General features: G+C 31.4%; 1 protein-coding gene and 2 long non-coding RNA genes across 11 annotated transcripts in view; 2 read left to right on the top strand and 1 right to left on the bottom strand.

Moving 5' to 3' along the window:
• LOC105150454 (uncharacterized) overlaps positions 1 to 26,989 on the bottom strand; it is a 234,622-nt gene that overhangs the window by 89,549 nt on the left and 118,084 nt on the right. The window lies entirely within an intron of this gene.
• The window catches only part of LOC105150452 (glutamate receptor ionotropic, kainate 2), a 159,204-nt gene that overhangs the window by 49,905 nt on the left and 82,310 nt on the right, over positions 1 to 26,989 (top strand). The window lies entirely within an intron of this gene.
• LOC147907385 (uncharacterized) lies at positions 237 to 5,604 on the top strand. The gene is made up of 2 exons (XR_015547395.1): positions 237 to 4,095; positions 5,235 to 5,604. It is a non-coding gene; the product is annotated as an uncharacterized LOC147907385 (long non-coding RNA).

Here is a 26,989-nt window from a genome sequence, read left to right as displayed (position 1 = left end):
ATATTTTTTATACATTTTATGTGCTCTCTGTATTATACATCCGTACAAAGCTAAATATTGTAATGCATTATGTAATCGTAATGTTCCACATGTTTATTTTAAAAATTATCAAAAGGAGAGAGAGAGAGAGAGAGAGAGAGAGAGAGAATGTCAGAATTTGCAGATGTCAGATTATATTATTCTTATTTTACATTCGCCTGTGCCAGCGTTTTGTACTGAAACGATATAACCACACTGAGAGAAATGATTTTGTTATAGGAACAAATCAAGGGAAAGCAAATGTGATATTTGTTTCCCTTGATTCGTTCCTAAAAAAACGATCGATTTGTTACGATTGTAAATTAATTCGTCTGTGTAACAAATAATCAATAACTAGTAAATAAAAGGCTTTTATATATATAAAAGTCGTAGATGGTTGCAAGATCTCAAATCATAAGAAATTGACCAATTCTAGTCAAGTATTTAAATATATTAGATTATATTAGACTGTGTTTGGTCGGTTTCCTACGACTTCACGATCATCTACGAATTCTATGTAAATGAGTCTAAAGTTTATCCACAAGATAGGTTAGATTCTATATAGTTTGTTTCTATTACTAATAATATTGGTTGGTATAGCAGACTAGCAATAACCACCCACAACAACAAAATTTGTTATCATATATTTACCGATCACCGGTTAAAGGTACTGATGGCTTGTTAAATTAACAAAATCCTTTCTCTTAGTGCATAGACGTAATAAGAATAGATTGCGTATTCCTATAAAATTATCAGTTTAGAAAAAGCGAGATAACTTGAAACATGTCTCTCTCTCTCTCTCTCTCTCTCTCTCTCTCTCTCTCTCTCTTTCTAAACAATTTTGTAAACCTATCAATAAATGTAATAGTTATATAACATGCCATAAATTTATCTTCCGTATCAAAAGTAAAATTATAGTGAATTCTTTTCGGTGTACATAATTAAAGCGATTAAATTGAAGCGATAATTAAAGCAACTAATAAAATCTAGATATGTTTTTTAATATAAAAAAATCTTTAATGTTCAAGATGGTATTCTTATTTACGATATATTTTTAGTTATAAAAAATATTTCAATTTACTACAATGATTTGATTACTACGTTAACAAATAAAATTCAATTGACAATTATAATTTTATTATATAATATTAACGCTAAAACTAAAATTATAATACAGTATTTACTAATGTAACATAAAAACGTATAACGGAGTGCAAATTATCTCTATTTTTTCTACTTTTTTTACTTTTGCAGCGTAAATCCCGTGATATAAATACTGGAATTCTCTATATTTTGCATAAAATATGCTTTATATGCAAAAAAAAAAGGAATATACGTATTCTACTGTAATTATGTGCACATTTATATACGTTAATATTTTGTAATGTTTTTGTAATGTGTACAATTCACTTAATTTCTTGATATTTGCTTTGATCGTTCACTTTAATCTTTATTATGAGCAAATAAATATCTATTTGCGAATTCAACGCGATCACGTAAGTGTAAAAATTTCGATTTAAATAATTCCAACAAAGGGAATTTTTTATTCTCCTTAGATTTTTATTCTATTACAGGATACCTCCCACTAATGATGCATACATGAAACACGGTGTTGAAGCGAGGTGTAAATCATGATTTGAGACGCAACGCAGTTGTAATTAGGTCTCTTACTCTCTGCGGAATCACACGTGGTTTCTACAGTTAGCCTAATGTACCGTGAATACTGCCGATCCGTTTGGTAAATCGATGAACGCTCCACTTGAGCCTTGATAAACAGCATGCGAACTGCCCAAAGCTATTCACTTACTCCCAAAGGGTCATTGTAGTCGTCCCAATTTAAGCCGGTTCGTTACACACTGTGTAATACAATCAGATTTCGACAATATCTTCGACAACTGTATAATTACATTACCTTTACACATTACCTTTACATTAACTCGTTATTTTCTGTTATTAGAATAATAATCAAATAGTAATGAAATCATTATCTACGTGAAATTAAGCAATTTCGCATATCAATATTTACTTTCTAAAAATAAATAACTGTAAATTATGCAAATTATTTTCTAAATAACGTGCATTTTCTTAAACTTTTAACAAAATAGAATTTTCACTTCATTTCTATCAGTCTACAAATTTTCTATGTATATAATTATGTATATAGACTGCGAATAAGATAATAAATCAGCATTAGATACATCAAAGTCTTTCTCCATTGATTCACAAATTTCATTAGCTTCGCTAAAACCCAATAAAGAGAATCTCGCAGATATTATTGGAAGATATTGCAAAGAGGTATGCTAAGATTGCTTATGAAATCTCAAGGACTCTATGCCCTCCAGACTGAATATCAAACGACGCTTTATTTCCCACAGGTACGATCCTTTCAATTCAAGGAATTTACGCTTTCGATCTTCTTCAGCATAAATTTGCATAAGACGAAAAAATTTGCATTTGAACTTTTTAATTACAACCCCTTTAATGACATAGAAATTAGATATTACATCTCGCGAATAAATTACACGAGAATATGGAAGGTTAATCATATATAATAGAAAAATTAAATTTACTTCTGGTCTGTTGATTAATAAATGAGTATAATAAGTATAATATGTTCGTTTCGCGTATTATTGCCTATAATAGTAACGATTCTAATATAAGATTTAAGATTGAGTATGTTGTAGCAATAAATATTAATTTTTTTCTTTCTAAATCAGAATTTTGCTCATAATCATAATTTAAAAAAAAAGAAAGAAAAAATATAATAAATACAATTTTAATTTAAAAAATTGTAATACTCAGAATTCTGAATCATATCACTTAAATCTTCGTCATACTTTGTCGATTTTTAGGAACTTAGATATTTGCGATTCAAAACTCTAGAAACTCTAGAAGTTAAAAAAATTTTTGTATTCTAGTTGGTAATACCTTTGGTAACAACTTATATATTGTTTTGTTATTTGGCTGAGAATTTAGTTTCGCTGAAGTTTGATCAAAGAAAGATGTTATAGGTCAAGCTCGCACGAATTTCTTTTATCTTAAGAACAGAAAGGTCTCATTTCTCGCACAGTGGCTTACTTTGAGATAATACAAAAGAATGTACTCTCATCTCAAGAGTTGTCGTCTTGATAAAAGACTTAAAACAGACCAATAAGTGATCATCGTTTTATAGACATTCCAATCTTATATCGAATTATCGATATAAGATTGATGTAAAATTGTGTACTATCGTTCATAAAAGCCACATTTTATTTCATACATAAAACTTTGAAGGATTGTTCCGTTTCGCATTGATGAGCCCACAAACGTGATTTAATATTAATATATTGCAATTTAAATTTTATGATGCATAAGTCGATAGAATGAATAATATTGATGAAGCTAAAGCGATCCGTTCGACGTATGCAATGGAATTGCATCTTGTAAGAAGAGAAAACAGAGATCCACCGGACGTTAAGTAATTGAATGTAATCGGAAGTGTATCTTGGCTATTGTTTCCACTCTCAGGCTACCATCTCGAATACGATTTCTCAGTATCAATTCAATTCCTTCCGCTACAGCTCTTGGCGGCCTTCAAGAGGCAAAGCCAAGTAGATAAAGAAGAAGGGGGTCAGACTAGCGAGCTCCCTCTTTGCGCTCAACGAATTTTAAGGAGGCGGCGGCAAGATTCCCTGTCCCTCGGCCTTTTCCCCGCTGACGGCGGCGTTCATTCAACGTTTGTACCCGCCGAGTAGTGTAAACCAATTCCCGGCTCCTTATACATCTCCGTCTCGGAGATCGCGTCGGAGAGACAGCTCGACACGAATCCGTCCAACTGATTAAATCTTGGCGATTCTACATCACACATACAGGAGGGATAAACCTACTGTTTCTCTGTCAATGAAATAAGAGATCGTCGAAGGGGATTTGTGAATTCAGGACGCGCAGAACCAACGCGAAATGTAACCCGCGCGCGACGCGATGTACCGGTGTCACGTTCTGGCTAAATTTCGTTAAATGAAACGAAAGCTGTCGCGGGAACGACACAACGTTGCACCGAGCGAATGTTATTTTTCCAATGGCCCGCGGCTGCTCCAGGTGTGTTACAGAAAACCGGTCGCTCGAGCTAATCAAAATCCGTCAAAGTGAAGTCGAAACTTCCAGTATTGAAAGTGGATTTGATCAATGGAAATCGGTGAAGAAATACGTCTGGACGGAATAGTAGCATGCATTCTTGATTTTATGAAAAGTTAAAGAATCTCTATCTTAGTTAAAAATCTCTAGCCTCTCATTGTATTTTTCTTTTTCTGTTAAAGGTCCCTTTCTTTCAAAATCTCTTTTGTTTAAAATCAGAATATTTATAAAAAGACTTTATAAAAAGACTCTAATGTTATATTTTTTTTTGTTTTAAATTGGTGAGAGATGTATCTATTTATGAAAAAATATTGATAATTTAATTACCAAGAATTCTTATTTTATTATTATCTAAATTTCAATATGTATAATCAAGCCAGATGATTTTCATATAGACGCACTTGGAATTGAATGGCTTTCCCAGATTACTCTAGGCAACACGTGTGTACTCATGTCTATCGTGTAACTGAAACCGTCGTGTAATACACGTCATCAACTCCAAATCCTATCCATCAACGTCGCTATCAGAAATCCATTCTCTACAGTTGACTTGATTTATCGGCCTTTTTCAGGGGTGACATCATCCTATGTGAACTGTTAAAGAGTTCTAAATGCTTATCGCTTATTGGATCGTATCTTACAAACAACAGCGTAACAAGACAATGACTTTGGACTTTATTTTTGCCAAGTTTTCAAACGCGGGTATTTTATACTCTGTTTTATATAAGAAAAATAAACAATTTAAAAAATCTAAAATGTTATGTCGTGTCCAAGTAATCAAGTATTATTTTCCATTGTTAAGTTCCATCAAAAAGTTCACGAAAATTATAATAAATTAAAAGAAAATATTCAATTGTTGTGCAATAGTGATAAAGTAAATAATAAAATAAATAAGAGAAAGAAAGAGACAAATAGTAATCATAAGTCATCCAGAATAGTGTCAAGCAAATGGAGACTACACCATTGCTTGCAAAATTGGCAATAAGTCGTAGGCTCGACAGTTGTAGAGAGAGTAAGCGGCCCGTAAAAGATCGAGAAGCATGGTTCCGCCGCCGCACGCCGTCATGAATCGAGGAAGTAATGGGCCATTTTTTTCTTTCTAGAAACGATCGAGCTGCCCTTTCCTATTCGGCCGACAATTCCGCTTTATCGACGTTATCCCGACGAACAGCGATCTCGCGACCAATCCATATATCGTGCACGATAAAACCACGAGACAAGTGTAGGTCATGCGAACCTGTCAAACGGCTGGCACCGAATTTACACCGGAATCAACTGTGTTCAATTAATCGGGCAGTTACTTCCAAACCGGATGATTTATTGCGATCCTTACGCTTTCGGTGTTCGCAATGGTCGACGGTGAAAAATAATTTATATCCATGAATCCAGGCTAGCTTGTAATTTTATAACGTTTGTGACGTACTATAAATTAAAAACCGTCTGTATGTCGAAAATAAAAAAAAGATGAAGCAATACGATATAATTGGCAGTCTCAGTAAATATGATATAAAAAGAGAGTCTCGTTGGAAATAGATATGAGAAATACCATCGCGTTCATTTCTATAATAAAGGAACTGTAGCAGTCTATTATTGAGTTCTGAACATAAAGCACTCAATTCTTTTAATGTAAAAGCTACCCAATGATGTGCGACGTAATATTTCTTATTTCAAAGCAATACGTAATAATTAATATGCAAAAAATAAAATATGGAAATTCTCCGTAGTATTAATCAGACGTTACTTCAAAATTTACATAATAATTTTAAGGTATATGCTTTTCATGTTTCAGCGTTATCTACTTCGTATGTTTAAATAAATAATACACAAAAGTTGAAAAATAGATTGAAAAAAAGAAAACGTATACACAGTTCGAGAAAAATACAAGAGATACATGTTAATAACATGACATTTTCAGATTTTTTGAATCTGTGTATTTCTCTAATATTGATAAACGTTAAAACAAAGTTGCTGTAATACAGAACTCTGTTCTACTTCTGTCCGATGAAACGTTACGCTCATAGGATTTTCTCTTTACAACAACATATGAAGGCAACAGAGGCTGACAAAGCAAACTAAATTATAGAATGCATTCTACCATCATGCCGTATACTGCATTAAATGAAATACATGGTGTATTATCTGTCACGCAATTAATTACACAGTAACATTTCTTCATTCAATCGATCGTATGAAAATTACGGAAAGGTTCACATTTCAATTATATTCTCGGTTACATTATTTCCATGTAAACTTTTAACGCTACGATGAATGTAATCGATCCATTTTTAATCATAAAAAATATTTTCATTGCAAATATTAGGTGTTGGAATTAATTCGTAGCGTTTTACAAGTGATGGGAAGTATTTTCATTAATGTATTTTTTAATGCTCATGTGAAATAAATAACATTCTTTCATTAAAAAACGCTACGAATTAATTCCAACACCTAATATATATAATTCTTCTCATATATATAACTATGTATATTACAGAGGGAATGGAAAGTACAGGCGTATACGTTATTAAATTATCAGTCCAGTTGAGATATATATCAGAACAGAAAGAAATACGTTTGTAATATAGCGAACTTATCTGGCAAGCTGTGCTTACATCAGCCCGTTTGCATAGTGCACCGTGGAGAGAATTTCAAGAAAAGGAGCCATCGTGTCGCGCTGGTAAAACCGCAGTCGGAGTACAAGTCACAGTGCTAACCTATTCGCATAGCGCGGAAATATGCGGACGAATTGACTTTTGCATCTACGACCGCAGCCGTTAGTTATATCTAGCAGATAATCGGCCTGTTCCTAAGCGCGAGATATGCGCCGGATATGCGCTATTCAGTTGGTACGGGGCCAGTTTCAGTAAAATGTAAAAATGAAAGAAAGCGAAAACCTCGGCGAAAACGGAATGCGAGATCGTGGACGAAAGAATTACGAGAATGTGCATACAGCACCGGATGTAGTCATTGATAGACAAATGGCTGAAATTGTTTCAGTCTGCCGAAAGAGGCACGACATTTGTCTTCTCTCATGAACAACCGGTTCGTTCTCTTTCTCTCTCTCTCTCCCTCTCTTTCTTCCTCCCCCCCTCTCTCTTTCTAATGATTCTATTGATACCTTGGACGTTCCTTTCTACACAAATGAGCATTGCGGTCCGTTCTCTGAAAGTGGGATTAATTATTCCTGTGGTGATCTTTCTGTTGTGAACAGAATTAATTGTTTGCTACCGTTGCGGTCATTATGGTTTCCATATGTCTCAACAGTTGAGTATCTTAATGTCCCATTTCAATGTCCGTGATTAATTCAGTAACAGTATAATTTGCGGGATTTCTATAAATATATCGTTATTTTTATTTTGTTTTTATTTTTCATTTGACATTATTTCATTGGTTATTTTTATTTTGTTTTTATATTTCATTTAGCAAAAAAAATTAATTTATTTTTAAACCATCCGAATAAAGAAATTAATGTATAAGCGTGACGTATCTCATACAAAATAAACCGGAGTAAAATGTAGATTGATCATATGTACCATAAAGTGACTTTTAGGGCATAAATATTATTGTCGATCAAATGATTATGATTATGATGAATATTATTGTACAATAATTAATATTAAATAATATAGATTATCCGAAGACTATTTGAGCCTCCAAATAATCAATAATGTTATGCAATCAATTACTTCTTGTGAAATAAGATTGATCATAATCATAATCAATTCATCATCAATATTGATCTAAGTCCTATAAAAAGTCACTTTATAGTGCAAAATCAAAAGACTGCATTTATTTGAACTTACACCAATTGGACTAATGCATATTAAAAATGTAAAGGTAAAATGCAAGTTATAAAATATCTTCAAATTATAAAATACATATTTTATTTAATAGCACAATAAAATGTACTGAGGATTTTATAATTTATAAACGGTTTAACCTGTTTCTATACTGTTTATATTAAACATTTTTATGACAATTTATGTACAACAGCTTTAATATACTATAACGTACCGAGTGCGTCCAATCGAATTCAATATTAGGCAACCTAAGTTTACATTAATTTTAAATTTTACTTTATGTGTTTAAATTTTATCGAGATTACAGTTAATAATACTCGATTGAGATAATAATACGCTTACTTTAATTCGCGTTATTATACACTTTCCTCAGATCGATCGTACGAGGCGTGTGCAATCCGAATCGTGAATTAGCAGTTCCTTTGAAATATCGAACGGACGTATCGTTAATCGAGAATTTCCGTGATGTCATGAGAATTGGAGATCGTCGTAGGTCTCACGTTCATCCCAATCATAACATCTCACGTATACGTGTAAATATATTTACGACGTTATCCAAGGTACGCGAATAAGATGTAGTAGTCTGGATAATTACATATGAATAAATTAGATGGTTAGAGGTGGTATGCGTTTCGCAAACACAGGCAGTACCGCCGCGATTGCATTGATCACCAATGGCTACATACCGTTAGATTAGGTATACACGAATCATTACATATGAATATCCAATATATCCGAGCCCGCGTGCTGTCGTCCTACAAGTTACTCGACGTTAAGTAACCATTTTTTCAAAAGACCAAAAATTGTACACACAAATACTTTCACGAATAAAGAGAAATTTTAAAATTTAAAAATTCTTTCCAATCTGACAGAATTTTGCGAGGAAGAGCGTCTATGAAGGAATCGCAATGTTTCTAAAAACATCTTGTATATGCAGTAATTAAATATATAAAATTTTTAAAGAAACTTTTAACAAAAAAAACTCCACATTAGAAAACTGTATTTGCTGTTGGCCGCAATGATGGATTACAAATTGCATCGTTAATTAACAGAATACGTCAAAAGTTCTCAAGTTACGTTAAAGTCAAGCGAGTTACAAAAGGTAACTGGCGTTGCTTGTCAAGTGCTACGTGAGTGTTTAAAGTGTTACATGACGCTCCTCATACTATATGCAATGTCAGCTATGGCTCGTGTCTAGTCGAGCAAATGTGACATTTCGTTTCGCGAAGGTGAAAATTCTTTTGTTACGCATAATAAATCTTTTAATACCTTCAAGAAGGTAAATTATAATTTTAAAGCGATCTGATTTTTAGTTGTAATTATTAATTAAAACAAATATATTAATTAAAACAAAGTATTAATTACGTGAGATAAAAAAGAAAAAATACAATTTTAGAATTTAATTTTTAGACTATTTTTGAGAATACTTAAAAATAGTCTTTGTTCTAATAAATTCTGGGTCAAATTATGTATTTGAATTTTTGCAAAAATTTACTTGAAATTAAAGTGATGTGCAAGCAACGTCGAAATAATGGATTCTGGTGTGTTTTATGCGAATGATGAGGATCGATCATTTAAACGTGAAATGAGCGAATAATTGTTACGTATATGACGTCGCGTTATTTTAATTGCGCGACAATAGTCATATAATGTTTCAATTTGCACTTCAAGCAGGTATGGATGTCAACATTTTATCTTGCCATACGCTTTATAGACAATTTATTGGCATTAGGCATCAGTGCGAACCAACACGTGGTCAAACACATGTAGAATTAAATTACTCGCTGTGTACAGCGCCCATGTTTATTTCATTATTGGACTCTCGGGACATTCGCGCGAGCGACAGTAGGATATCTGTAGACATGAAGAAAATGCAGATCACATGCTTAATTGATCGGACGACCAAACTATTGCACTGGCTTAGCGTATCCAAAATTAACTCCTCGATGTAACAACGCCATTCTGTTAATTAAATTGTATTGATAGATCTATCACGCGGACTTTCGTCGTATCTCATTACATTTCAGTGGAAATCACGCTACAACACGAAACAGTTTCTGGAATTTAACAGAAAATTCTTAATTTCATGCAAAATAAAGCTTCCTCTAATAACATTAATAAACGTCTGCTTTAAAAGTAGAAAACGGGATCATTGTGATCCAATAATCGAAAATTTTTTACTCCTATAGGTATGTAGGTAATATAGGTAATATAAATAAGGTATATAAGTAAGGTCATTTTACTGCATAAAAGCATAAAACTTTCGTCATACATATTTCTTCAAGTTATGTAAAAAAGTTTTTTTTAAATATAACAAATGAAAATAATTAATATCGGCAACCATATATTGTGGACCGAGCATGCAACCTTCATTTATTTTTATTTGTTATAATCTGAATTGAGATTTTCAATCAGCACAATATAAACCACAGAAATAGTAGAAATATTTGATAAAAATTATTTAGTCGGCCAACTTTAATAGACTGAATATTGATCTTCATAAAAACGGAAAAGTTTTTTAATTTTCGTTCACCATACTGAGTCAGTCATTTTTTTCTAAAGATCTGACTTCAGATTTATAATCAGCTACGCAAAAAAAAACTTCTATAAATGTAATTTAATTTCTCATAAAAATGAAAAACATTTTTTTAAACATGATATATGATCCGCTATGTTAAATCGGCCATTTTAAAGTTCCAAAAATTAATTTCAAATTCGTTACAGCCAGCAAAACCTCCAGGGATACAAAGTTTTAATTAAATTATTAGACTAATAAAAATTCATACGTCAAAGCATATGAGCTAATGTTTTTAAACTACAATTATTTTAACTACCCATATCTGTTAAACCAATTTTCAGTTCAATTTAAAAATTTTTTACGATTAATGTCTCATCAAGATGCTACATAATAACTGACGTAAGTATTCCCAAACATTTTACAACAATTAGATATATGAGTAGTTCCATTACTAGGATATTTATAGGCTAAACAAATATACAAATAACCAAAGATATTGATCTACAGATTATTGTGTCCAATGAGTGATTAATCAATGTCTAACAGACCAGCAAATAATACACAATTCCAAAAGTTATAATAATATAATATGCGCAATATAAAGATAAGCATTCAGAAATAAAAATGCATAAGTATACTTAATATATCACATTACTTTTTTTTTATTATTATATAAACTCGGTACAAGCAAATTAAGAAAAATAGTAAACTTACGATAATCTAATATTTATTTTTTTTCTATGCAATTGTCTGCCTAGCTGCCTCTCCCCCTCCCCCCACTTAACCAAATCTTAATGAATAAATTATATAATAATGCGCTATTTATGCGCTCTCAAAATTCACAAAAAAATTTTTTAATTAAATGTAATTACCTGTAAATTTTTTGATAATTATAAAAACTGATAAAGTAAAATATATATGAAATAAATGTTTAATAATGATGCGTATAGTGCCAGGAATTCCGCAGCCGATGCACCCGAGATAAGATCTCTCATTGTCAAAATAATTTGGAGTCAACTCGCGTTATACAACCGTCTTTATTTTAAATTGATGTACAAAACCAGCAGTATTTAGAGTGACGCGTCCGGTAACTGTCTGTCCGTGTCTACCTTTCGATACGCCAATTTCATCTTTTCTAACAATTCCAAACTATAACGATGACAAACGAGTATATATTTTCATTTAAAGAATATAAATTATAACGTTTCATTCATTCGTCTAAAATCATTATCGTAATAAAAACTAATTGTATTTAATCACATAACAACTAATACACTTTTTCAAAAAAAAAAAGATTAAGTATTTCCTAATTATAATTGTCAAAAGTTTCATTCCACTTTATTTCCGCGCATAAATTACAAAGTAGATAACATTACATATAATTTTTCAAGTGGAATTTAAACTTTGCGTTTGCAAGTTGAATAATGTTTGCAAGTGGAATACAAATAGCCCACTATAACCGAGAGAAAAAGTTAAAAGAGAAATACATCATATACTTACAATTTTTCGAAGTATTTAATCAACATTGTCATACTTATTATCGGATGATTTGATTGTCGTAGCTTAGAAATGATTCAGAAATGATTTGATTGTTGTAGCTCTCTGACAACTACTAGAACAACTACACAAATTATCAAGTAATCGAATATATTTACCTAAAAATAAGTAAGTAGTAATAAGTGAAATGAGTAGAAAAAATTAATCACATATATGAACGAACACGTATTTATATAATAGTATACAAAATAAAATGGTAAAATAAAAATGTATAGAAATTACAGATTTATATAACATATAATATTACTTTGCACAATAAAATGATAAATAAATTTCGTCTAATACGCAGTAAAATATTCGCTCATTAAAATTTTATTACGTAGTGTAATATGACAGTTATCATTATTTATTATGCAACACTGTTTAAATTTTTTTAAATTAAATAATATAAATAGAAAAACTTTCTCTCCCACATTCAACATGTATATGAATTTTTTCTTTATCGTTCCGATTATTATTTATTAAGTTGTAACTTGTTTCCACTTTCTCCTAAAAAATTTATTGTACTATCGCCCCAAATATAAAAATATCTACATATAAATGTATATGATGTGTACATGAGTATCTACAGTGTATTGAGCTCGGATTTATTAAGCGCAAATGACTGTGTGAATCAGTCATCTCAGCAAATGTGAATCGACAGATATAGAACTTTAACAGAAATGAACTTTGTCTATAGGGAATCAAACCTTTCATTTTCAGGTAATAATAATGTGATTTATATGCTCCCCCCTCTCTCTCTCTCTCTCTCTCTTTATGTATTATTAGGTATATCTACAGCAAGTCGAATCAATTAAAATTAAATTAATATATTTATATATATAAATCCTTTTTCTGTAATTGAATGTAAAAAATATATATTCACTGTGTATATATTTTTCATAATATTTTTAAAAGCAAATTAATTATACGTTTATGTAATTAATTAATATACAGCTTAACTTTCGCAGCACGGGAGCGACATTATAGTGTTGCTGTTGTAATTTCTATGTTTGCCCGTATTAATATTTGTCCTGCCAAACTAAAATTAACCATTACATAACTACCAATATTATATACAGGGTTGGCCATATTCGATGGAAAGATCTGGCAACACTGTAACTTTTGACAGAGATGTTAGATCGAGTAACGACGTTTCCCATGATTGAAAAAAAAAACATCTTTCCGTCGAATATGGCCAACCCTGTATAATCGCAAATAAAATTTCTTTTGTCTTATTTTTATAGATTAATAATTTTATCCGCATTTTTCTCATGGCTAGTTTATACATATAATATCTTATTCAATTTATTTCACATATTCTCCAAACTTTATATATACTTTTCGATTATTATTTTTCAACATCAAAAATATTATCTTTCAACATCAAAAATATTAATTAATTTCACGAAAATTATTTATTTTTTCGTTTGCCAAACTGCTATTTCGAATTTCAAATTTCGGATACCAAATTTGAATTTCAGTGATCGCACAAAAACTCTTTATAACAAATCTTTTAATACACTAAAATAAAATATACTAAATTTTAATGAATCATTTATGCTTAAATAATATCAACTAAATATAAAGATTTACTTGATACAAGAATCATCAATTTAATTCAACAATTATTTCTGAATTGAATAAATATTTATTTATTGTAAGTAACTGTTTAGTTGACATTATTTAAATAAATATTTATTAAAATATTTATTAATATTTATTAAAATACATTTTCTCTCAATGTAGATTTGTCCGTTTTTAAATATTAGCATTACGTAACGGCTGGAAAATCACTATAGTAGGTCTAAAACAGTATTTGAGAGAAGGAATATAATGAATTATAATAAATCTTACTTTAAAGAGCTCTAAGATTTGAAAAATAAATCTGCCCATTTTCTAAAGTTTAATGCAAAATCAATTAACATTAAATAAAAAAATTAATTTTAATCTTAATTTAAATATTTTATATGAATAAAATATCTTCAGTTTAAACATAATCGCTACGCGTACAAATACCGATGCATTATAAACGTTCCTTCGGGTATGTTTGAAGCTTCCGACAGCGTGCTTTTGTAACACACTGATTGCAACCAGCTTCCGGGAGAGATTCAACAGTGCCGCATCGAAAATCCCCTAAGGAGATCCCGGACGTATCACGGCGGACACCTACTATCTAAACTTTAAGGCATGGTTGAATTTCTCGGTGAAGACGCGGTAAACAGGCCTGTAAAACTGACGTGATCCTAAACCAACGTTGGTGCTCTCACGGCACGTTTTATGCACGCTTACGCAGTTTTCCGGTGCGGTCAAAGTGCCGGAAACGACCGCGAGTTCCATCAAACGCGCTCTCAAGTAACATCTCTCCCGCTCGTCGTGTGCATTATTCAGCGTGGATCATGACTGATACCATCTACGTGGCATTTTTAGTCGTGATTCTGCTTTCAACTCATGGCTTGTGACGCAAGACAACCATGTTTGATCTCAAGACAGTTAGCGATAACGTACACTGTTAAATCTATAGTGTCAAATTTAATCTGATTTGAGCCGTCACTGCTTCTACTCAATATATCGTTATTTCATACTAAAACAACGGTTGAATTTGACACTGTATAGTATCAATTTGATGCTATATAGTATCAAATTGACATAATACACTGTAAAAAATAAAATATTAATTTTAACATAAGACATAGAGTGGACTTTCTGAGACATGTAAAAATATTAAAATTAATATTTTTGTGAATACAATCGATAAACTAGAAATTAAATGCCTAACGGTCGGAGCTGAATCTTTAATCCTTAAATAATTTTGTGAATAATATTTTTGTGTTAATTTTAGATACGATTTATAATAAATTAGGTTAAACTTGATACTATAGATTTAATAGTGTATTACACCGACAATGAATAAAAGATTCAATGTAAACGCACGCAAGCATGACCTTATTTCTTGCTCTGTTTTCTTTTATCTCTTCGATAATGCGATAGACATCCGTCGCGTAACAAATGGCAAAATTTGGCACGAACTTCCGCATGGTTTCGTTAACACGATGCACTCGCGCCTAATAGCACACGAGGTCGTTGCGGAAATTGGGATTCACTTATACAACGTAGCACTAGAATTTCATATTACTGTCGCTCTGTCATATTGTATTGAACAGAATATAATCGCGTAATAACATAGCGTATTTAAACGAAACATTCGCTCGTTGTTAAACAATTATGTAAATTACGACTCTAATATTGTTTTGAACAGATAAACAGCTAAACAAAAAAGTTTCGAAAAATAAAGCAGTAAGTTTATTATATTTTAAATTTAAATATGCATATGTGCAATATTGTGTAGCAATATGTAACTTGTCACAATAATGTAAATAAATATATAATCAATAAGATTCATAATTAATGAAAAATTATATTCTGTTTCAATTACTAATGTAAACTGAAAATATTTCCATGAAAATATCATATAATATCAGATAATAAAATAAATAATGCATTCATAATGCAAAAATATATGTATATATGTATTTATGATCAAATTAAAGATAAATGCAATTTTGTAATATTTAAAATTTACGGAGTAAAAATTCGTACAGAGCAAAAGCATTTTCGTTGTTTAAAAACACATAAAATTTTAATTAAATATTTTCTCAAAAATATTGCCATAATTTACATAAACGTCATTTAACGTCACAGACAAAGAAGGAAACAATGAAAACATTTGGGCACGAAACGTGCCAGCTTGAAATCGCGGTAGAACAAAATTGTATTAAAGCCTTCTCTTGAATCACGAATGAGTCAGACATCTCTAGAATAAGCTTTTAGACATCGGTGATGAAAGTATGACGAGATAATATAATTTCTTGTCAGGAAATTATCCATGGAGTGGAAAAGATCATCGTTTCGAGAATTCCAGTCGCCATTTATTCGTTACAAATACGATGCATATATAAAGTGTATATATCTGAATCTAGAAATCCTTATTTTTTAATGTAATTTTAACATTTTAATCGATAAAAAGTTTTTTTTAAATTTTAAATAAAAACTAATTGTTTATTAAAATACATTTCTTTTAATTCTTCAAACTGTAACAGCTTTAAATAAATTTTTGAATTTTTTACATTAGCCATTTCGTTTTTGTTTCCTTTTTGTATCACCCATATATGCATGTTGCGTATGAATGCGTATTTAGTTTGTTCTTTTGTTTACAATTCAAATCTTTACAAAATAATGACCATAAAATCAATTTATAGAATTATCAATGCGCTGAATTTCCAAAGCAAACGGAAATGACAGATTGAATTACATTTATGCAATAGAATTGCCTAATAAATCGAGTATAATAGTGTTACTATATAATCAAACAAAACAAGAATATCGCTGAAAACCGAAACAAATTTATTTTAAGATAATAATCAATCGACAAAAGGGTCACCTGAATCAATTTTGTGGAATAAAAGATTAATTTAATAAAAGAATAATTATTTCTGTGCATTTCATCATAGTCAATATTATTTACTACTTTCTGTGCGATAATAATTAATAGATAATATGCAATACGTAATTGTAAACCTATAACGTTCATAATATAACGTACATAAATTTATTAGTATTCAATTAAACATATATTTTTAGAAAATTAGATTACAACAAAAGAAGCTCATAAAATAAAGCTCTATAATAAATGTAATTGATTGTGGCACACGTAATCAAATACATTTAGTAAAAAGAGCGAAATACAATGGCTGGAAACCGTTGCTGATAATAAATGAGATACCTATCCGACAGAGTCGTGAGAAAAAGACAGACAAATGGATAGCTCAGTTTCGAGATGTGGTTGAGACAATGGCACATAATCAATGTAGTCCAACTAGAGCTGACTGAGCGTCTAATTCTCATCTCTGATGTATATCCATTTACGTGTAAGGGGCTTAAATTCTAGCAATGCGATCTAACAAGGACGCGTCCTCGAGAACGTAAATTGGCAAAGGGACCGTTTCGTCGATCCGACTCTTCCACTCATCGTCGTCGCAACTGCATCCAGAATTCGAATGCACTTCGAGCCTGTTCGCCCCGCCGGCGGCGACTGCAACTGACAGGTGCTCCTGTTACAGGGACCCTTACCATTTCCGGCTTAAATTCCTAAGGCGCATACCAAGATCCCAGGATAGTTCGTACGTTACCGTTACATGCGAAACCGACTGGACTTGGACAGAGTACTCTTGAGAGTGCGGTCTCGTAATGCGAGTTACTTCAAGTAACTTGCCGCGCATCTTGTACGGCTTTGCGTACGAATGAATCGTACATCCACACGTGAGTACGAAGTCAGTTTGGTACGGAACCGTTTAGAGAAATCTCGACATTCGGGAAACCTGATATTCTAAAGATTCTAAAGGAATTTTCTTATAATTCATCAAATATTCTCCATACAAGAAAAATTCCGGTTGAAAATGAATGTACCAAGAGATTCTGATTATATCAACTAGAATTCTAATTTTCTTAAATGGAATTATAATAAATTCATCCAAAAATTCTGATTTGTCTATTTTCAATCAGAATTATAATTAATGCACAACCGTACTCTTTTTCCAATGCACAATTTATGCAAAGTGTTCTATTTGAGAGAAGAACAGAAACTTGAAAGACAAATTCTATAATACAATTTATCTAGTATTGTAATCTATAATATTATTCATAGAAAAATATACTGGAATAAAATAAAAAAGAGAAAGAAACTTTTCCACAAGTTCCTTCTTTGCTATAAAAAAAGATTATAAATAAACTACGCGAAGAAAGTGGATCAATTTATAAAAGAAAAAAAGAACATTTTTTTATTGTCTCTAAATATTCCATATTACCTTACTATTTTTACATGCAATCAGAGAAATTAAATTGTATAACTGAATAAGACAGATGAAAACAAAAGTACAATGTAGAGATATTTTTAGATAACACCGGCCTAGAATGTCGCTCAGTAAACCTGTCGGAGACAGGTGTTTGAATATTTGTTGTGGAAAAACAGGCGAAATATTTATTGTTGCTGACTATAGCTATTTCAGAACTACGACACTCTAACGTTTTGCACAAAATAAAATCCAATAAAAATATTTGTTTCGTGTCCAATAAATGGTGAAAATGATTGCAAGCACTGACCAAATCTATCTTCCAGCAATATTTTATATGATTAAAATATTAATAGAATACGTTATAAATAAAAAATGTTATTAAAATTGTTTCTCTCGCATTTATGGACTTTTTATGTTCGGTATAAAATAAATTATAAATAAAAACGAGCAAGCAACGTAATAGCGGTTGCACATTTACGTGATTAAGCTGCACACATTTGATGAACTATATACTTGCTCACTCGCGCAAGTGTTCTTCCGCAACGCGTGTTCAGACTTCGATTATTTGTTTCCGTCTCATGCATTATTCTATGTGCACGCGCTATTCGCTTGGTGAAGCGAATCTCTGGACACGATAACGACCTATCTCGTTTTTTCCGCCTATTCCCCGTTTTTACCAGCGTGAATTTATATTGCCAAGAGAAAAAGTATATGTGCAGAGAAGCGGATTAATATTATTGCAACGCACGAATTATTCATCTTATCTTTATCAATTCAAATTAATTCAACTACACATAATTAATACGATTAATTAATAATAATATACGATATGATTCTGATGCTGTTAATAAACATATTGTTTATATTGATTCCTGAATTCTCAGCTAAGTCTTGTAAGTGAGAACGATACATACACTGTCAACTGTAACACAATATTCGGTGTAAGTGGTGCAATATTTCGTTGAACAAAAATAACGAGTCACGTTTCGTCTAACAGAAATTCGAGTCGTACCACTGAAAGCTTCGATCTACCATGGAACGCTTTATGTAGGTGGACGTCGACTTAACTAATCGCACCGATGAAAGGCTTCCCCGGCTTCACTCGTGTCTGACCCTACCGATAGTTTCCACTGTGCTAGGAGCAGCATGCAATTCCCCGTGTGAGTATGTTATATTTATCAACGTTCGACCGCGGATTTATCCAAGCCACTAGGAAGTGCTGTTAAATAAGAAATTAGACGTGTGTAATTAACGCTTTTTGCGGAAATTCTCAACGTTTTGTTAACGTTTCATACGGACGGATTTTTGTCGCACACAGCAAACGTCATTGTGCAAACACTTTTGCAATTACATGGACGACAAGCTGCATAGCAAATCTAATTCAGCATGAAGTGGTGCAATATTCTACATTTATATCAATATGTTGATAAGAGTGGTAATTCGATTTGCTTTCACGATGATGATCGTTTAAGTAAGGACAATTTAGTGCGACAAAAGTTATGCAATAATAGATATAACCATACTATGTCCCATGATAAATATTGATATAAATATAAATAAATATAATAAAATAACAAATAATAAATATAAAAAATATAACATAACATAAATATATATATAAATCCAAATGCAATCGTTACGTAAAATGTTATATAACTTGTAAAAATAGAATATAAGTTGCCGGTTAAAACTGAATGTTCAATTTAATTATCGAAAACTTATTGAGAGTTTGCATGGATTTTACTTCCATGACTTTATTATTCCATACTGTGAATTTTTCCTGCCCGTTCTGCGTAACTTCCATCAAATGGATTAAATCATACATCAACGCATTTCTAGATTGATATTGAAAATGTATAACGAAATCGCACAGTAAAACTGTACGTTAAATCAGAGGAGTCATATTTTTATTTAATGACATCATTACGTTAAATTATGTAGTGTGTTACTACAAAATTTAACTTCTATCGCGAATAATACTGATTGTGAATTATGCAGAATTCATATACATTAAAAATAAATGTGAAATAATATCAACACTAGAAAAAGGAGCGAGTGAATAAATTACTGTAAAAGTAAAAAGGTGATGAAAAATCTAATATTTCATCATATAAAGAGCATAATTATTGAAAAATCAAAAAATTTTAGAATCCTATCTTTTATGCTAGAAATATAATATTAATCTAAAAAATAAAAAAATAAAAAATAGATTAATAACGATCAATACTTTTAATGTTAAAGAGATAACTTACGTTTTGATTAGATATATTTATTAAATAATGTTTACATGCTAGCAAAACATAATATATAAGATATAATGTTCGATATCAAGACGTTCACATTTATTTCTAATACATATGAATCCTGCATAATTCAGTATTATCGCTGATGAAAGTTAAATTATAATAACACTATATAATTTAGCGAATAATAAAGCCATTAAATAAAATATAACTCATCCGAATCAACGGGCATCTGCCGTTTTACAGGTCGATTACATTATACATTTTCAATGTTATTATATTTTTCAAGACCTCGTTATATAAGAAATCGGATTCCAGAACTCTCAAGAATATAAAATAAAGATCATATAATCGAGTATGCGACTCACGTAGCACACATTGGCTAAAACATTAGGAGATCTTTTTGAAACGGCCATATCTTTTACTACCTATGCGTTCAATTGTGCGGGTGAGTCATGCGAGTCATACATGTGTCGTCGTCGTCATCATCGTCGTCGCTCTTGTAATTCTAAATTTTAGAAATGGTTGCGTACGCGTTAGCCAGACCGTCGCGCGCAGGGATCGGCTTGTGGCAGAGACAAAGAGAAGAAAGAAAAGAAATATCGCGCGAACACGGCGCTCCATTTTCGCGATTATACTAAGCCTGGGGATCCCAGAGTCGCCCGTATTTCTCGTGTCCCTTAAAGCCGTGCGAGAATCGAGCAAGAATAGAGCGAGCGTACGAAAACGGGAACGATCCTTACATTCTCGTTTCGCAGGCGATTCGCCTGACGTGCGCTTCCGAGGTTACGCAAGTACTCGACTATCAAAGTGCGATGTTCTAACTTACTCTGTTTGAGAATATCCAGTTGTCATGTGGAGTAAGGAAGATTTGACGATTCCTCCCTCCTACGCTTATACGGTTCATTTCCAATCGATACATTGATGTCGAAGCCACGTAAAACGTCCAACTGTCGTAACTGGGCTACCGACAGCTGACATATATCTATCTATCTTTGAAATTTTCTTATTTATTATATATTTTCTTTTTTTTCTCGGAAACATGTTATAATATAAGTTACAATTATTCTAAATCTATTTGAGGTCACTGAACGTTTATATATAATTCCAATTCAAATTTCAACTGAATTTTTTTGTTAAAATTTTAACAGAGTTAGTTAGAACTCTTTTTGTCTGTTTTATTTTATATATATTTTATCCCATGAATTGATAACCAATTTTTTTCTATTTAGTAACAGATAGTAAATCTATTGCTAACAGATTTTTTTCTATTTAAATAGTTTTACTATGTTTCGTCCAATACATCTGTTTCGCGAAATTTATCTCCATTTATTTCCATTTTCAGAATAATAAAAAATATTTTCAATTCTCTCTTGCAAATAGCCAAGGAAGAGAAAATATTTGATTGTTATAAATAATTTCGTACAGTTTTATATAAATCAATTTTATATGAATCAATGTTTTAAAATGTATAAAAAGTATCGCAAATAAATATAAAATTTGTGAAATAATTAGTTTCTAAGATACATATTTTTACGCAACGTAATGCAAATTCGTTCCTTGGAGTAGTAAAATATTCAGCCAATTTACTTAGTTATTTGAAACGTACGCATACAATATTTGTATGCGTCACTCGTTTAGTTCCTGAATATACACAGAAAAATTTAAAAATATTTCATAGAAATTAATTTTTTAAATCATTTTACGGAACTTAAATTTGCTCGCAAAGCTGCAAACGCAGTTCCAGTAATTCTTTTATTTCACTGTAAAAAATAACGGTGTCTCTATAACTTTCATTGTATCAATGTTAATATTAACAACAAATGACGTGGATTTAACACCGTGGGTTTTAAATCCACACTATGATGATGTTGAAACACAAGAAGATTGAAATCCATATTATGTTGGTGTTAATATTAAATTTAGCACCTTCTCTCTCCACTTTAATAAATACAACTCTTTACATACTCTGATCATAACTAGATTTATAAATACATCGATAAGATATTAATCTTACTGATAATAAATATTATGTTAATCATATCATTAATCATATCTTGTTGAGAAAGCGACTCGCCAAGTACATGTTCTGTTAACGATAATCGCTATCTATAATTTCAACGATTAGCAAAATCGCACAGACGTAATCATTTAAATTACCTAATTTTCTAATTTATTAAAGCTGTGACACTTCAGACGCTTAAGCGCCTTAGAACTTCACAGTTCTAAAATCCCAGATAAACGTGCTATTGCGTATAATGTGTATATGTATAACTTGTTTGTATACTCATACAAGCAAATAATTAAGCTAATGTATAAAAGCAGTTTCTGACGATAGTCTGTTTGATCAAAAGCGGAAATCCTCATCACGAAACGAAATTTCAGCAATGAAACTCACGATACGGTAACGCGCGGAATAGAAAATCGAACCGAGCAACTTTAATGGAGAGATGCTACTCATTACGCGACTCACTACATCATTACACAAATTGGCACATGATATAATGATGCATAATTGCCTGAGTTAACATTTGATAATGCGTTATGTTATATCAAATGTTATTATCAGACCCTATTACCAGTCATATCACATAATTGCTATATTTAAGCATAACATAAATTATCATTAAATAATAACCAATATCTCTTTTTACATCAGCGAAAATATTTCTTTATCGTTTTGTTCTACGTATACACATTTTCTATAAATGTTATTTTAACTTTTAATAGTTCTCAGGATTTTGTTAGATAACATAAATTCTTCAATTTTCTTCAAATCCTTAAGATTTCACTGTACTAAGTCATCAATATTAACAAGAAATTATTCATTTAAATTATTTGCATCATTTTCTCTCGTTTCTTATTCTTATCAAATATACTAGATCTTCTCAATGTGTTATTTGAGTCTAGTCATTAGTTTGAAAATGAAAAATACTTTAGATAGGACCTTTCTAAGCTCTGTAGTAATTAGTACCCTCTTATTTTCTCGATTTTATTTATCCTTGATGACAACTTGTAGACAGAAACGAAGTGAAAGCATTCAAAGGAACGGAAAATTGTAAGAAGTCATTTAAAAGAGAGAGAGAGAGAGAGAGAGAGAGAGAGAGAGAGAGAGAGAGAGAGAGAGAGAAAGAGAGAGAGAGTACGGAATCAAATGCGTAAGATTACTTTTCTTGAAACAAGTTATACAAAATTTAGAAAAATTTTGATTATGCATTCATCGATGCAATTCATTCATATTAAATTATTTTTCGTAATTGCATATTCGTAATTAAATTGCATAAATAGAAATATTAAAGTATCAATTATGTTTATGTGTAGCAATCATATAATTTGAGGGAAGATTCGAGCAGAGAGAGAGCCACAAGGAGGAAGACGCCACTTTGTTTATAATTTTTTTATAAAACATGCGTTGGCCATACTGACTGTGCAAAAGCGTGTGATAAGACAATTAGCTATAGCTAATAGCTAAGGTCTATACAAGTATTTCGATGCTTACTGTAAAACCGGGCAAATGATATATGGTTTCAATCAGTGTTCCCTGAAGGTCATGTGGATGATATAGATTACAATTTGTAATATTCTTATATGTAAAAGTTGCAATTGAATATTCCTCTTATTTGAGAATAAGATGATAGTAAATACAAAACACAATTTTTTCTACTTGAAACCGTCATGATTTTATGAATTAAAATTTTGGATGCTTTATATAATTCGAAATGTTTTAAGTTAATAAAATTTAGTAGTTTAAACGAATAATGAACAGCTGTAGCACTCAAGGGACTTATTTTACAAAATTGTGCATATGGAATTTTTTAATCCTTTTTTTATGCACTACAATCCTAGCTAGGTCTCAATGCTGTTTAGCCGGGACCCAAATTGGGCATAGTCCTTTCTTATCAGAATCTTAGAGTAATGCTGCAAAACTCGACGTTTTCATGCGAAACTAGATGAAGAAAATAATCACGAAATGTGTAGTATGAATAAAAAAACGTAAGAAAACATTTATATTTTTCAAAAATTCTATTCGTTTAATTTATATTTATACCTCGTATAATTTATGTTACGAAATATTATTAGATATTGATTATTCTAAAAAATAAAACAACATGATTTTTTCCAATTTTCGAGAATAGTTATCAAGAATTTTCCGGGAATATTAGTTTTTTTTATATAAATTCCTACGTTTTTTTTTAAACTTCAAGTTTATTAAGTTTTTCTCTCTATTTTCGTTCTATGATTCTTAGAAATTTTTAGAATCCTAAGCTTTTGCAACATTATACTCTCGAAATTCGAAAGTTTTCGCGGGTTCTTGCTGGTTGAACTTTTGCAATAATCCTATGCCAAAGATGGAAGGTGCATTGAAAATACGTGCCCCTTCACCACGTGCCACGTGTCAGATATGAGAGGCACGCGCATGGAGCGCGAAAGGGATTCTTCAAACGCAAAAGATCCGAACCGTGGCAAGAGAAGGTAAACGGAAATTTGAGTTTCTTGGCGTCACGGATGCGGAAGGAAGGAAGGATCGAGGAAATCCGACGGGGAACGCAGGTATGAATTCCAAAAGAGCGCGGAGGCCAGAACGATGAAAACCGATAAAATGGTATTTTATATACCTATAGCTGCGCGGCGTCGCCTTTGTCTTATTCCATATTTGCATCCGTATTTGCATCTCACCGCTATGCGTATCGTATCCATGGATGTACCTCTTTGCCTCTTTGCCTATCGTTGCCCAATAATGCTTCATGATCCGACAGTCGATCCATATCATCGTGCATGAACAGCCAAAGGTTCTGACAAAAATACTTTTTTTTGCCAATAGCAAAAAGAATGCGTGTTGTGTTATATTAATCAGATAAATCAATATATATACAATGTACCGTAATTCATTATATAAGCTATTGCTGTTGATATTTTATATATGTTATAGTTCACATTATATCATATATTGAACGTAAAAAATGTATGTCACCCTATTGAAAAAAACGAGGGGAATTCATCCGGAAGTTCTGACAACGGTACCCCATTTGTCTTATAAATAGTCTCAACGAACTTCAAGATATCAAAAAAAAGTATTCGCTAACACTTCTTGAGAAAATAGCTTATAACACTTCATGTCGACTACCTACCTTGTATTTTATAGCTCGAAGTTATTTTTTACCTTTCTAACTTTCAATAAAAATATATTATTGAAATAAAAAGAAAACACAGTGTGCTTATCTTAGCACACGTATAGAACACAACTGACTCTGATTTGCATGTATTAAAAGATTAAAAAAGTATGAATAATAACAGCAGCTGCAGCTGTGTATAGAAAATTTCTTGAACATTAATTTCCGATTATCGATGAATACTTTTTTCATTTGTTTTTTTATCGACTCTTTTATAACGTTACGCTGCGCGAAAAAGGAAAGAGTGAGTTCATCGACCTCATCGATTAATGGATATAGCGCATATTTATAAAAATATCATACAAAAGACATATAAAAATTTTATGTATTTAGTTAAACAGGATAATAAAATATTTATAGTAATTAAATATGTAGAATATGCAATTACATAAATATAACATTGAAAAATTTAATCGAGACTTTATTTTAAAAAACCAGAATATTATTTTAAAAATAATCGTTTTAAATAAAACAAAGAGATAATTATTCAAGTAGAAAGAGAATTAGTCAAATTCAGATAAAGAGATAATCCTTTTCGTCGTCTTTTGATCTCAGAGCTTACGTCTGAAAATCCGCAGAAAGCGACCGGCGAATTTTATTAGCTTGGGAATTTCTCAAAATATATTCGATTGTACGCGCGTGGTAGAAACAGGAAAGATAAGTCGTGAATATATGCAAAATTATAATGATAATTACGTTATTTTTAATGAGCAAAAGCGATTGTCTTTTCGCGACAGACATGCAGAAGAGAAGACGAAACGACATATACCTGCTAAACTCTCAAAAGCCTTCAACATACGTACTGAGAAAGGGAGAGACGTGACGATGAGCCGAAACAACCAGCGTTTTCGTAATGATGCATTTGAGTAGAAATGAGCCGTACAAACATAGAAGCGAAGGAATGTAACTAGACAGAATGTAACTAAAAGCGGATGATAGCACAAAGCTAGTGTACTTGGCCAAATAATGCGCCTCGTGTAAATACCACTTTGGAGCCTCGAGATACGATACGAAATGGGCGAAGAATGGTCATTACTATTATCGTAACTGAATCGCTCTTCCTCTAGAATCGCACTCATTCCGGTGTCAAAGCCTGTGTACACCACAGTCTTTGTTCCCGATCACAAGCACAGTGCGATGATCAAATCAAATTCGATAATGGAAAATAATTCAAATTCATTTTAGGTACAATTTCAAGCAGAACACGAATCATCATGCATGAAGTCAAAATAATGTCAAAATGACTCCAAAATAAGCACTAAAAGTCATTTTTCAATCATTATAATATCATTTTGATGTTATCGTTATATATAACTTGGTCTGCTTGAGATATGAGATTAAATTAAAATAAATTTATATGTGGCAACAAGAATAAATTTAATACAAAATAAATGTCTGTGTATGTATAAGTGGTTATTAGTATATAAATTATATATTTATAAGATATAATTCATAAACAATTGGAATGTACTTACCAAAATAAAATTCACTGCAGACATTTGACTCTAAATAATTGATAAGGTTGAGTACAAACTAAATTCATTTCAATTTGTACTCGACCTTCTAACAACACAAGGAGAACTAAAACTACTTCTTCAGGCTGCGTTAGCTTTGAACGTTCACGCGCTATAAGCTTCGCTCTATCCTTACCGCTCATTACAAGCGTTCATTTACAAGGAAGATAGAATGAAGCTTATAGCGCTCAAAGCGTAGCGCCTGAAACGAAACGTCTGCAGTTAAT

This window comes from Acromyrmex echinatior, chromosome 14, assembly GCF_024713525.1.
Source record: "Acromyrmex echinatior isolate Ae372 chromosome 14, ASM2471352v2, whole genome shotgun sequence".
In the NCBI taxonomy this organism is placed as follows: Eukaryota; Metazoa; Arthropoda; class Insecta; order Hymenoptera; family Formicidae; genus Acromyrmex; species Acromyrmex echinatior.
Note: the sequence above shows the minus strand (reverse complement) of the source record. Positions and strands in the feature narration are given on the sequence as shown.